The 14,526-nt window shown below is 41.7% G+C and overlaps 1 non-coding gene across 1 annotated transcript; it reads right to left on the bottom strand.

Moving 5' to 3' along the window:
- Positions 1-13,939: 13,939 nt before the first annotated feature.
- Positions 13,940-14,047, bottom strand: LOC124504428 (U6 spliceosomal RNA). The gene has a single exon (XR_006960409.1). It is a non-coding gene; the product is annotated as a U6 spliceosomal RNA (small nuclear RNA).
- Positions 14,048-14,526: the final 479 nt, after the last annotated feature.

Below are 14,526 nucleotides of genomic sequence, written 5' to 3'. Positions count from 1 at the left end.
TGTCTTCTGATGGCTGCACGGTGACAGAATAATTTATAAATATAATCAATCATTCCATATTCCACTTACTGATGGCAATGCCCATTAACACATGTTAGGGACATAAACTTCTTCCCAAGTGCTAAGTGGTTATCCACGGTCTTGCCAGTGTTCAAGTGGGGAAAATCTATCTAGAGGATGTTTTTACAGGCTAACTGGAGTAATTGGTTTCCTGCTTCTAACCATTCCATGCAAATGTGCTGATTCATCTTACAAAGTTATCTTTGTACAAAACCAACTGTAATATGTCATCTGCTTATGATACCAAACAAACAAAAATTAGACTAAACATTGGATGACATGTCTTTGAGGCCCTTATACAGCCTTTTGTATCTTGGCCCCATCTTACTACTCGCCTTGTCTTTCTTCTGTCTACTGTGTGGTTTTTCAGGCTCCTCATTGCTCCATGAACACAGGCGATGTCATTTTGCCACGTGAATTCCTCTTCCAGAGGTACCTTCTCTCCATCATCCATATCTTCCATGCCTCATCCATTTCCTGGACACGCTTCAAGGCATTTGTATTACTTCCTCTATATTCCAACAATAGCATGCTTATAAATTTATCTATATACGTATATATATTTGTATTTTAATTATTTTGTCCATATTTAAAGCACCCACTAAACTGAGAACTCTTTGACAATTGGATCATGTATAATTCTTCTTTGTGTATTCGATGCCCCATTCAGTGCATCCATTATAATAGATGATGAATGGGTGGACAGATGGGTCATTGACCAAGTGAATCGTAATCAAGTTTGACAGTATGGCACGGTCTTGAGTACTTCAGCTTTATAGTAAGCCTTGAAGTCAAGTAACAGAAGTTCTCTCACTTTGTTACTTTTTAAGATTTCTTTGGATATCCTAAGGTTTTTGCATTTCCACCTAAGTTTTAGACTCAGTTCAATGTCTACGAAAAAACAAAAAACAAAAACCCACAACAAAGCCCCAAACTCTACAAAACCCCAAAACCAATAGAATTATGATTGGGGTTGTTGTAATACTGTTGAGTGATTCTACCCATAAATAGCAGTCTATATACCCATTTACTTAGTTCTTTGATTTCTCTCAGTCATCTTTTGTCATTTTTAATGACGCCATGTTACATTATTTTACTCCCCTCCTTGATTTCAGTTCCTTTTGATGTTATAATTCATCTAACGCTCTCCTTCTTTCCTTCTCCTTCTCTCTTCCTACCTTTCTCTCTTTCTCCCCTCCTCTCCATCTTCCATCCAGTGAATATATTTAAGTTGTAAAGCTCAGTGAGCACGTCACATGACTTCATGTTAGTGGGGTTTTCCCAGGATCTCCTCCTAGTATATCCCAGGCAATATATTATTTCACAGAAGGGGAATGGTTTTCTGACCCTTCTCTGCTTTACTCCACGCTCTCTCCCAGTAATTTTTGGAGATTCTGGGTATTCGGATGACAACCATTTTCATTTCCAATTCGGAAGCTGCCTGCTGTTCCACAGGCTATTTCTATGCTGATCTTGGTGGATGGTTGGTGCTTGTCATTAGGATACATCCTTACATGAAGGCCTGTTATCACATTTTTAGGATCTGTTTCCAAGAAACTAAAACAGGGGCCCCCAAATAAACTTAAAGCTTTCTATTTTTTTTAACTATTATATGGAATAATTGAACCGATAGGGATCTGTTTAATACTAACAAATGAAAATGGGATTTTTTCAAAACTGGTAGTAAGCAGGGATTCTAAAGTTATTCCTTGGTTAAAAATATCTATTTACATTTTGCTGGCATTAGGATTTTTCACTTTGAGCTGCATTCATTAATGATTTTAGGTTTGATTGTATCTCATACTTGGGTCATTCCAAAACATTAGGTTTAAACATGAAATTATAGTTCGTGATGATTAAAAATTGTCAAATATCCATAATTTCATATGCTCAATGAATAGATGAGATTTTTGCTCTGTATACCTTTTAGTGAACATATCACACATCTGCTTATAAGAGATACATTTTTAAAAAGGAAAAAAGGAAGCTTTATCATTCATTCTTTCCAGAATGTTGTATAAGACATAGGGTACACCCCTCAGATGGGCAGCTAGGTGTCTCCTTTTCCTGGGAACGACTTGAAAATCTGGATCGATTTCTCTTCAAATACCTTCTTTTCTTCTTCACCAGAAAATATATATGCAATTTGGAAGCAGTCTCTTATCAGAATGCATTTTCTCATGTTCTTACACTAAGAGATAAAGATTATATTCCTAAAAAATACATTTTGACTTTTAAAATTTCCACTGACTACATAGCAAATCCTGAGCAGGCATTTCCCTGTATTTTTTTTTTTTAATATCTCGAGGGCATAGAAATGTGGTGAACCAGACGTGTAATTCAAAAACTTTGTAACTTTCAGTAAATACTATCGGTCCCTTCACAGAAGAAAAGCGCCAAATTCCAGTTTTGAATGAGGGACTTCTGCTTCTCAGACTGTGAGATTAACCCAGAATTTCCAGACTCCAACTGGTCTCTTAATCTCCTACTCAGTCAGAGGTCTAAGATCACATTGGGGCTGGGGGTTAAGTGAATAGGATGTTCAACTTTTGTTTATTTAAAAATTTTTTTGATGTTTATTTATTTTTGAGAGAAGGGCAGACAGTGAGCAAGGGAGGGGCAGAGAGGGAGACACAGAATCTGAAGCAGGCTCCAGGCTCTGAGCTGTCAGCACAGAGCCCGATGCAGGGCTTGAACCCACAAACCATGAAATCATGACCTGAGCCAAAGTCAGATGCTTAACCGACTGAGCCACCCAGGCGCCCCACACGTTCAACTTTCAGCAATGTCGATGACATATGAAGAATTATAGAGTATAGGGCTCAGGTCAAGTAAGTTCCATCCCCATACTTGCCTTTACAAAATCAGATTAAAAACGGTAGGAATAGTAAAATCACTTGAAAAGAGATTCAAAAACACTGTCACCAAAAGAAGATCGCCAGTTCTGGTTCTTGAAACTGAATATGTGATTAGTTGGTCAGATGGGAAAGAAAGATCTGAAGAAGCCAATGTGTGTGGGCAGGTAGATTTCTGAAATATTCAGGAACAGGAGCAGAGGAGGGACGTCATCACAGATCTATAGGAATAGGTTTAGGAAGAGTAAAGGTCATGATGCATTAAACCTTGTGGAAATCTTATCAAAAGGGAAAAATGCTTCTTAGTGATCTGTCAGGCAAGAAGACAAATTGGAAGTGGCACATTTGCTTGGGGCACAGTGAGAATGGCACAGCCATTCAATCCTCATTTTGTCTCAATCTTCTTTACCAAGAAATCTGATCTTCAATCTAAGTGTCAAGCAAGCATCATTAAGGGGAGCATTAAAGACATAGTACAACATTAAAATAAGTCAGCGGTTGGCAACGTTTTTCTACAAAGGCCTAGGACCTCTAAGTAGTGTTAGCTTTGGGGGTCTCGTCTCTGACTACTCAGCTCTGCTGTTACAGCACAAAAGCTGCCTATATAATATATAAATGTGTGGCTGTGTTCTAGTAGAACTTAATTTAGGAAACGGAAATTTGAATTTTATGTTATCTTCACATGTTACATGTTTCAGTGTTATTCTATTCTTAATTCTTTCAAACTTTTAGAAATTAAAAAAAAATACATATATATATATATATATATATATATATATATATGTGTGTGTTTAGTTGTTGAACCCTATAAGAATGTGCTGGGCCAGAGTTGACCTGTGGGCCATAGTTTCCTGACCCTGAAATAAGAGATCACTCAGTCACTTTCAATGTGAGATGACATTCTTTACTATTAAGTATGGTGACATTGTACAATTGTAATATTTACTATTAAGTATTGAAAAACTTGGACATGTGGCTAAGGGACCATTCTGCCATCAATCCACAACAGATGGTATTGGCTGAGCGAAGGATCAAATTTGGAGACTGACATGTGTAGTAGTTTTCTAAAAGGTGGTAAATTGTCACTTCTGGGAACCAGAGACCAGAATTTTGAGATCAATCACTGGAATATATTAGAACACATTATTAAACAAGCAGGCACACTAAAAATTGATTATTCCCTAGTGTGAGTTAGCAAAAATAAATGTCAAACTTGGGAAAAAAAAAAGGTAAATCAAATTATTAAAACAGATGAGAGGCATAGATAGAAGATATATTGAGACTGCAGGAAATGCTTGGCCCAAAATTTTCAACATACACTACTGGACAAAAGGAAGAAATTGGCTAAATAATAGCATAATTATGAAGTATATGATTATCTTAACAATGGTCACTGTGCATTAATTGCTGAGTCCATAGTGGGTTGATGGTGTAAGATAACTTCTATTATCCTTTGAGACTAAATGTTAGATACTTATATGCCAGATTAGCCTTCTAAATTGCCTTTTTACCCAAATGTCAACTTGAATTCCAAAGCCATGCTTCTCAAATTTTTAAGTGACCCAAGTTTAGCAAGGGCTTCCAATAGAATCACATTGAAGAATACCTCAGATTAAAGAACAATAGATCCAAACCAAAAGGACACCATGGAATAGGCAAAAAAGCAAAAGTTCAATTAGGTTAAAACAAATCCCTTTATTGACACATATAGATGGCGAAGTTCTTAGCACAACTGCCTTTTCTCCCCTCTTTTGTGTGTGTGCACGTGTGTGTATGTGTACGTGTGTGTTATGTTTCCAAAAATGGTGAGGAAGTTTTGGTTGATCACAAACTCACAATTAGTCAACAGGTTGACATTTCTGCTTGAAGATGTGTGGGTATGTCTCCTTTTCTCTTTCTAATTCCTTGTACTACAATTTAGGAAACTGCAAAGAAAAGAAAGAATTGTAGCTCATTTGTAGTTTGGGAATTTTCCTCATCAAGATGGTAACTTGGAAACATTCTTGGTCGCTATTTTGTCTAGTGAGGTCATGATTTGGACAGCTTGGCTGGGTTAAATTTTCATAACTTGGTTGCTCATAATGGGCCATCTGCATTCTTAAGTGTTTGGTTGATTTCATTTTTTGATCCAACTGTATTTTAATGTACCAGACCATCAACGTACGAGGTAACACAGCTTGGCGACAACTGCTATACTGGTGATGGTAAGAATATGAAGGAACTTAGGATCTTGTAATAGAGTTTCTAGTAATTTACATTCAAGCATTATGTGAAATATTTAAACTTTTTGAAGACCAGGGCTTCAGTTTCTATATCTTTAGCAGAAATATCTGTGTAATTGGGAATGAGGTGGAGATGTCTCTTCCCTATGTTCATGCCTATATTCTTTCCTCTTGGGCCTGTGTGAAATAAGGATGGATATCTATATCTAGATATCTATATAATCTATCCTCAGTCCCTGACACAGTTTCTTAAATCCTTATAATATGAGTGATACAAGTGCTAGAAGCATCTTTTGTTTTATTATTTGGTCTTTGACCATGGTTCTTGACACAGAGCTCCTAAAACTCTTGTAATTTCTTAGGTGATAGGAGTGTCTTTTGTTTTCATTAGGTGATTCCTAGATAGCTTCATGATGGAGCTATTCATTAGAAAGGCCAAGCATGATTAGAAGCTTAGAACTTCAGCTTCTTCCCCCTCCATCCTCCAGGGAGGGAAGAAGGGCTAGAGACTGAGTTAATAATCAATCATGCCTCTGTGAAAATCCCTGAAGTGCAGAGTTCAGAGAGTTTCCAGGTTGGCAAACACATCCAAGTGCTGGGAAGGTGATGTACCCCAACTCCACAGGGACAGAAGCTGGGCACCCTTCTGGACCCCACCCTCTATACCCTTTTGTCTGTTCATCTGTAACCTTTAGGATTTTCTGTATTATATAATAAGCTGATAAATGTTAGTAAGTGTTTCTCTGAGGTTTTTTTTTTGAGCCATTATAACAACCCGAGGAGGGGATCCTGAGAACTTGCAATTTATAGCCAGTTGGTCAGAAATATGGGAGGCTCTAACTTTTGATTAACATCTGAAGCAGAGACAGTCTTCTACAATTAAGCTGTTAGCTTGTGGGATCTGATGCTAACTCCATGTAGGTAATGTCAGAATTGAGTTGAATTGTAGGACACCCAGCTGGTGTTCAAGAATTGGTCAGTGTGAGGGGGGAAAAAAAACCCAAAAAACCAAACCATACATTTGATGTCATTAGTGGTGTGGGGAAAGGAAAACCAGCTGTTTTTCCATTTAGCCTCAGAATAAACACATCAACACGGGTAATGACTTGGAATTAGATTTGACACAGAATGTGAAGACTATTTGTCATGCATGGGTGAGATGATTTGTAGTGTTCCTACCCACATGATAATTTCCAAATTCCAGGGTTTGATTCTTTTCTTTCTTGATATCTGCCCACATGTCACTCTTTTATCAAATATTATATATTATCAAATATATATTATATATTGTATCAAATATTATATATATTATCAAATATTATATATTATATTGAGTATTATATATATCCTTACATTCTATCAATGTTTTAATATTATTATTAGTTTAAAAAGATACTTCTAGTGATAAGCATCCGACTTTGGCTCAGGTCATGATCTCATGTTTTGTGAGTTTGAGCCCTGCATTGGGCTCTGCATTGACAGTGCAGAGCCTGCTTGGGATTCTCTCTCCTCTCTCTCCCTTCCACCCTCAAGATAAATAAATAAACTTAAAAAAATACTTCTAGACTTGCTAGGATAAATTTTGAGAGTTTCGCAAAAATTATTCCCTTTAAATTCTATCTTGTAACAGCTATTCTAAAATCTAAAGGCTGATATCTAGAAAGTTGTAATCAATGTTGTATGCAAATCTATAATGCAGAATTCCTCCTCCCAAAAGATGTTAAGGTCAATCAATAGGTCTAGGGGATGAGGGTAATTCTGTTATCCTAGAATGATAAATTGGAACATTAATTTCCCACTCTAAATTCAAACTAACTTTCCGTCCAATATTCAATACCTCTGCAATTCAATATGGCGGTCATTCATTAATTTCAACTCAGTAGAGTGTGGATTTCTTATCTGGAGACATGCCAAACAACACTTAAAACAAACTGGAAATGCTGCTATTGTTCACCCATATCCTTTTCTCAATCCTTCCGTTCTCCACATACTTCCTCTTTACCTTGTTCTTTTGTGTTTCTTTTCTTCCTGTCCCTGGTCTTTTTGTGTTCCCTTTGTTTTGCATTCACGTAAGCCTCTCTGTGGCATATATCACAGTGGCAAGTGCACTGTGGTGCACTTGTGGAAGTAAAGACATATGCTGTGGCTGTCTGCCCAGATGCGTGCAGATGTCTGTGTGTATAATATACGAGAGACATTTAGCGATATTTTGAAATTATACAGTAGCTTTGATTTTTGGTTCTTGGTCCAGTTCCAAAGAGGGCTTCCCTCCTCCATACGTTGGGCTAACTAGAGGCCCTTCTTTGCTTCCCAGCAGTCTTTTTTCTCTTGCAACACACTAGTGGTATCGGATACATACCTGTCTCCATATGGGCTACAAAATTGTGGCGGAGGGCAAGCTTGATGTCATTTTTAATTTTAATGTTTACTGCTTTCCCAGATACAACGTGATTAACGTCATTGACTGATAAGGAGACCAACTCTCTAGGTTCACAGGGGTGATGCATGAAGTGGAGAAACGGGGTAATCGTACACATAGTCCGACTGGGGGGAAATATCAGAAGTCCATCCCCACTTTTAAAGATAAAATGTTGTGTTCAGCTGGGGTGTCTATATGAATCAAGTTACTCTGAATGCTCTACCCATCCGCTTTGCCTGGTGTGGATTCTAACACCTCCCTGTTCCTGCCTGGAATATCATCTTCTGCATCCTCAAAATTCAGTCAGGTTTTGACTTGGGACAATAAACTGTATCACATACAAGTCCCCCTCTGCTAATCAGACTAGCCATATATTTACTGACTGTTTGGAATTTCTTCCTTGGGAAGAAGTTATTCATTGGGAGAAGTCTGTGCGATGCTGAAAATCATCTTTTACAATTTAGGCACGCAGCGGAAAGATTTACAATGTATTTTCTTTTTGACTCCTTCCAGCTGCCTAGAGCAAACATTCATCTTCTGTTTCCTTTAATAGGAGCTGACTTGTGACATCATGTTCTGAAAGGCTGCAGTTTAATGGGTGTGTTTTCTCTCTCACACACATATATTATGCAGAGACTCTGGGATTTCATTTTTATTTTATTCCTTAAGTCTGTAAAGGCCACTGCTTTGAGGTCTCCTTCTTCTAGGGACTGGCAATGCCAAGGTGGCATTCTGGCAGGGTTGAAGTGCATCATAAATAAACATCCTCCCATAATGTGCACTCAGAACTTGACTCATACAAGAATGCCTTGTCCTGCAGTTGAGTGCAACACTGAGTTGCTAACAATGACATTTATCTTCATTAAGTTTCCAGATCAACAGGCTAGATGTGTGTGCACAATACTGCATATTCATTGTTAAGGCAGGTATCTTTGATTCTGAAGTTGCTGGAATGGTAGCTTCAATGTGTCTGGAGACTTTTGCCCAAAATGTTGACCTTGGATGAAAGGATAACGTGATGCTATGCTTTGTAGAGAATTGTAGCCTACTATGAACACTCCGGGGAGAATTACAGAATCATCGACCATTTGAGGAAGGGGGCGAAAATAGTCCTCAGAATGTCTTCATGTCGTGAGGCAAGGATGTCTTAAAGTTTGGCAAGTGCAATGCTCGCTGCTTACTAGAAAGTTGGGGATTTTGATCTTACATGGCTTCAAAGAATTCAAGGTGACTTTGCAATGAACTTCAGCAGCTCTTCTAATGCCTAAACTTGTTCTACGCCATATGGATAGAGCATTAATTTTTTCCCTCTTATTTCTAAGAATGGGAATGTCAGGGCAACAACTCAATGTTTAACATCTCCATAATGTAGGGAACCTGTTAGGTTGGTTAGGGCTTTCTCAGCTCCCAGAGGAAAAACAAACAAACAAACAAACAAACAAACAAAACAACAACCCAAAGTCACTTTAGAAAACATAGCTGAAAAGTTGAGGGTCATGCTGCTTTTAGACATGTGGCTGGATTCTGGAGTCACGTGTTGTCAATAGAACTTTCTCTCCAACTCTCAGCGCTTCGTTCAGTAGGACTGACACTATGGTCAATGTCCATGCGTGTGCCATGCCTCCCACTACCCCGTTCCAGGCTTTCCCTCAGTGATGGCAAGTTGGCTGCTGTAAATCCTCCTAGGTTCTAAGGCCTAGCCAGAAACAGCCAGCCCCTCCCCTCCAGAATTCTCGAGACCCACTCTGATTGGATCCATGCCTGAACCCAGTACTGTGGCCTGGAGACTGGTGTGTGCTGAAGCCAGGGTTGGACCTCTCCTGAACCTAGTGGACCCAGAGGGGAGAAAGTGGATTCCCAACAAGAATCTGTTCTTTTGCTGAGGAACAGGACACCAACAATACGTGTTTGGTGCTTATATCGTATACCCGGTATGGGCTGACTTGCGTCTCTCTCCCCTGCCCCTAAATTCATATGTTGCATCCCTCACCCCCAGCACATCAGAATGTGACTGTATTTGAGACAGGGATTAAGTTAAAATGACATCACAGGTGGGTCCTGATGCAGGCTGACTGGTATCCTTCTAAGAAGAGGAAATTTGGATGCACAAAGAGAGAAATAAGTAACTAAGTGGTTAAGACACTGACGTTTTGGGTATTCCCCCCCCCCCCCCCCCAGGAATTTAATATCTCAAACAGTTTGGTGCTCCTAACCTCTTCAAGCATCTTGACTTCCATATTAAGATTCTGTCATCCCCTTCAATTTCCCCCTAAAGGATATGATTCGTTTGCGTTCTTCAAGGCCTAGAGAATTAACAGAGGAGGGATGCATCTCGAAGTCACAAAACAAATGGACAAAAGTCAGTTTTTCCAATTCTCCTCATTCGCCTTCTCATCACCTGAACTTAGATCATGCAAATGTAGCGCGGAGCGCAATCTTGAAGCGAGAATTTGAAAGCTCCACGCCATAATCACATTTCTCTGTTCCTTACATCTTTGACTCTGTGAAGGATCATTTCTGTTGTAGTGTTTGTTGTTTCATCTGCCGTACGAAGAAAAATTTTCTAGCTGACACAATAAAAAATACATCATTTAAAAAATAAATAATGCATAGTGTTTTCCATACTTCTTTCCAGATGCATACAAACACCCCCATTTCAATTATTTGAGCAGCTCTTTTAGCTGCTGAGTACTTGCTCCCAGGATTTCCCTATTCCCACCCACCAGCCTCCCAAAACTTAGAAATTTGTCTGGTATGTGAAATCCATTCCTGGTGTGTGTGAACATTGCTCTTGTGTTCTAGTAAATGTAGGATATCATTATAGCATGTGTCAGTCATAAGAAAAAAAATTAACTTCAAGGCCATATGTGTGTTCGCCAGCTTAATAAATTCTAGACAACAAATGTAGCTGCCACTTTCTCCTTCTGCCACTTTCCCCAGTTCAATAAAGAAGTGCAGACGGTTGTTTTCACTCCGGTGTCTTGAACCTCGGCACGAAGGCACTGACTTTGTTGATCCTTCTCTGGAAACTTCCTCTGACCCAAAGGACCACGGCAAGCTAAGTACCAAACAAGACTGCCTTGCACAGATCTGGCCATTTGGAATCCTGAAGCCTTTAACAGTTGAAGAGCAGTTTGGAGCCCCTCTCAGCATTCTGCACGGAGACACTGTTGAGTTACATTTTCTCCTCTGCATTTGATTTCTCCCATGCGTGGCCCGGAGAAGCCCAGGGCTAGCAGAAAGGTCATCTGGACCTGGCTTTCCCTTAGGAAGGGCCAGAGCTAATCTATCAGAAAGGAAGACAATCCAGGCACGGTTTATGATTTTTCAGCTCAACCAAGAGGAACCGAGGCCCTCTTTTTGGTATTAACACAAAAGTTTAAGGGGGTTAAAAAAATAAAAGGTCCGGAAGGGTATGTCCTATGGGATAAATGCAGTTTTGTTTCTTCTCTATAGAAAATGCTTGTTCTTTGAGGATTGGTATTAGTGCTTTGTTCTACCCATGGGTGTCACAGAAGGGAGTCTGTGACATGTTGAGAATCCATTATATTTACATGGTCCTTATCCACAAAATAGCTGGCAGGGTTCCTAGGTCACAGCCAGCCAGGTTTTGAGCCATGGGACCATGACACCCAGTCCTCTCAACTTAGATGAGAGGTTAATGTCTGACCCAAAAGTAAGTATAGGACGGGTATAGGTAAGTTGTCCAAATACATTACGCTCAAAATGAGGCCAATAGTGAGAGGGAAAGGGGCTTTATTCTGGATGCTGGAGCAATCAGTGTGAACTGGGACAGGCCTGGACAACCTCGTTCGGGCATAAGACACAGCAGCCCATGCCCCCTGAACACACTTCTAAATACCTCCCCACGGATCATTTCCTTGACAAAATATGCTGTGATAATCCTTTTACATCCACGGAAACTGAGGCACAGGGAGGTTAAGTAACTTCCTAAATTGATACAAACCCAGAAGTGGCTAAGTCAGGAGAGAGGCCAGGAGCCTCCTGGACCACCTGTCTGGAGGGGTCCCGCCAAGAAGGATGCTCTGCGCTGGGGAGTGAGTGACCGGTCCCATCAGATTCTTTGGGTTTGGCAAGGCAGAGAGGATACAGAGAATATAGGTGGGGAAGAATCAAAGTTGAAGCACAGGGCCAGAAGGCACTTGGAAGGGAGGAGAGTGTAGAAAAGGATAGAGAAGATGACACAGGAGGACTAAACGGCGACAAGAGCATCTTCTCAGGCAGGGGGAGCAGCGGCCGTCCTGGTGTCCCCGAGCTCTGTGCCCGCCGGCCTTGCTCCCTCGGGGCCTCTGCTCCACCTGGCCTAACCCGATGTTGGTTCCCACAGCAGGAGGGGGACAAGTGGGAAACCGGTCGCGCCCTGGGGGGGGGGAGGGCGAGGTGGGAGGCAGGGGCTCCTCCTGCCCCAGAGGAGTCACTCCGGATGCGCCGCAGGGGAACCTGCAGACAAGGCCCCTCTTGGGCCAGAGACCGGGAGATGTCAGCGCCGCCCTGCCCTCCAGCACCTTAAAGTTTACAGAGGCCTCCCAAGGGGCCCGGCGGCGCCCACCGTCCAGAGGGCCTGCACCCCGCGGGCTCACTCAGGCCTGCGACCTTGAACATGTCTGCAGAGGCGGAACGGAACGGCAGGAGCGCGCACACCGCACCCCCGACGGGGCGGGGCCGGGAGCCTCCAGTGCCGGGCGGGGGCGGGTCAGCGGAGGTCACGGAGGTCACGGAGGGGTCGTGACCTCCCAGCCCCCACCCCCTCCTGGGCCCTACGCTTTCCCGACACCCGAGCGGTTCCGAAGGGCCCTGTGAGTCGCCGCACCGCGCCTGGCTGCGACTCCGAGGCTGGAATTGAATTTGGAGGACCGCGGCCTGCGGTGGGGAGGGAGCGAGCCCAGCGCCCGGTGAGCACTTGCGCGACCCCGGGCCATGCGGGGCTGGCCTCTGTCTGCCAGGGTCATCCGCTTACCTAGGCCCAGTGCGCCACAGCCCTGACCTTCTGGGGCTTGGCCAGCCGTGTTCAAGCCGAGGCACACTCCTGTGCTCTAAATTAGTCTTTGCCCAGGGTGTGTGTGTGTGTCTGGGAGGGGGGGGTGCTCCGTGCTAGTTGCTGTTCTTGAGGGTGGGGTTCAAGAAGGTCTCGGGGTTTACCTCCCCATATCAAAGATTCCCGCCATGAGTTGTAGTATTTTTCTGTTCTATGCCGTTGCTTAAGGGAGACTGAAAACATGCCATGCTGTGTGTGTGTGTGTGTGTGTACGTGCATATGTATTTTTTTAAAGATTTTATTTTTAAGGAATGTCTACACCCAGGGTGGGGCTGGAACTTAATTCTGAGATCAGGAGTCGCCAGCTCTTCCAACTGAGACAGCCAGGTGCCCCCTATACTTATTTTTTTAATTTTTTAACGTTTATTTATTATTGAGAGACAGAGACAGAGCCTGAGGGGAGGGGCAGAGAGAGGAGGGGACACAGAATCCCAAGCAGGCTCCAGGCTCTGAGCTGTCAGCACAGAGCCCTTCGCGGGGCTCGAACTCACAAACTGTGAGATCATGACCTGAGCCAAAGTCGGATGCTTAACCGTCTGAGCCATCCAGGTGCCCCAGCCCCTATATTCAATTTTTAACTTGCGTACGGTAGTTTGAAAACACCAATGAAAGTGAGTATACCCGAGTGTGTTTTAGGCGGAAGCTTTCGCATTGGGCAATACTGAGATGTTTGCTTCTGCCGCAGAATGAGCTCTTTAGTTTGGAATGCAGACTTTGGAGCCAGAGGGCCTGGTTCAGATGCTGCCTGGGTGCTTCCTCGCTTGTGATCTGGCACGTCGCTTGCGTTGTTTGTGACGCACTTCCTCATCTGAGAAATGGGCACAGTCATAATACCTAACTCACGGAGCTACGTAAGAAGTGAACGGACCATAAAGCCCTTAGAACAGGCTGGTGCCTAGAAGCACAAGATGAATGTCGGGTCTTATTTGTTAATGTGTCCGCTGCTGTGCTCAGCATTACCCTGCCTCATTCACCCCTGTGGACTTTCTGTGAGTGCACCATTGATTTGGAAAGTTTGAGGCTCTGCCCTCGCCACGTATATATAGGATACTGCGTATATTATCAGCTATTGGCGGAAGGACAGGCAATAACAAGGAAAGGTATAACATCTACCAGGATGCTACTGTATCACTTTGGGGGTGTTTCCTACTGTTTCTCATTTGATCGTAACCTATGTTATGTACTATATTCTGTGATTTTCTCTCTCATTTAATTTTTTTTTTTAATTCCAGTGTAATTAACATAGTGTTATATTAGTTTCAGGGGCATAATATAGTAATTCAACAATTCTATACATTACTCAGTGCTCATCACGATAAGTGTACCAAAAAATATGGAACGCTTCATGAATTTGTACGTCATCCTTGCCACAGGGGCCTTGCTAATCTGCTCCGTATCATTTCAGTTTTAGTATATGTCCCACTGAAGCAAGCACTGTAATTTTCTTTTTGAATGGTATATATTTATTGAATACGTTATATACTTTATATATCTTTTATACTGAAAGTATTTTTATAAGTATTTTATATGTAAAGTTGTATGAACATTTATAATATGTTAATAGTTGTATAATATATAAATATGTACATCTCATTAGAAATACATATATTTTATGTGGGTTTTATACCATTTTTATATCATTTGAGATGTCGTAGTATCTCAAAACTAGAGAAAGATTCAGACAATAGTGTAATCAACACCTATGCACGTATTACCCAGATATAATAATATTAACTTTTAAAATTTTATTTGATCTTTGTAAAAGTTTATTTGTTTTGAGAGAGAGGAGAGAGAGAGCACACACGCAAGCATGAGCGGGGAATGGGCAGAGAGCGAGGGAGAGAGAATCCCAAGCAGGCTCCATGCTGTCAGCACAGCCCGACATGAGGCTCACGCTCACCACCTGTGAGATCA

Source organism: Lynx rufus, unplaced genomic scaffold (assembly GCF_022079265.1).
Source record: "Lynx rufus isolate CCGP_SWC_20201006 ecotype Redwood Valley unplaced genomic scaffold, mLynRuf1.p SCAF_8, whole genome shotgun sequence".
Taxonomy (NCBI): Eukaryota; Metazoa; Chordata; class Mammalia; order Carnivora; family Felidae; genus Lynx; species Lynx rufus.
Note: the sequence above shows the minus strand (reverse complement) of the source record. Positions and strands in the feature narration are given on the sequence as shown.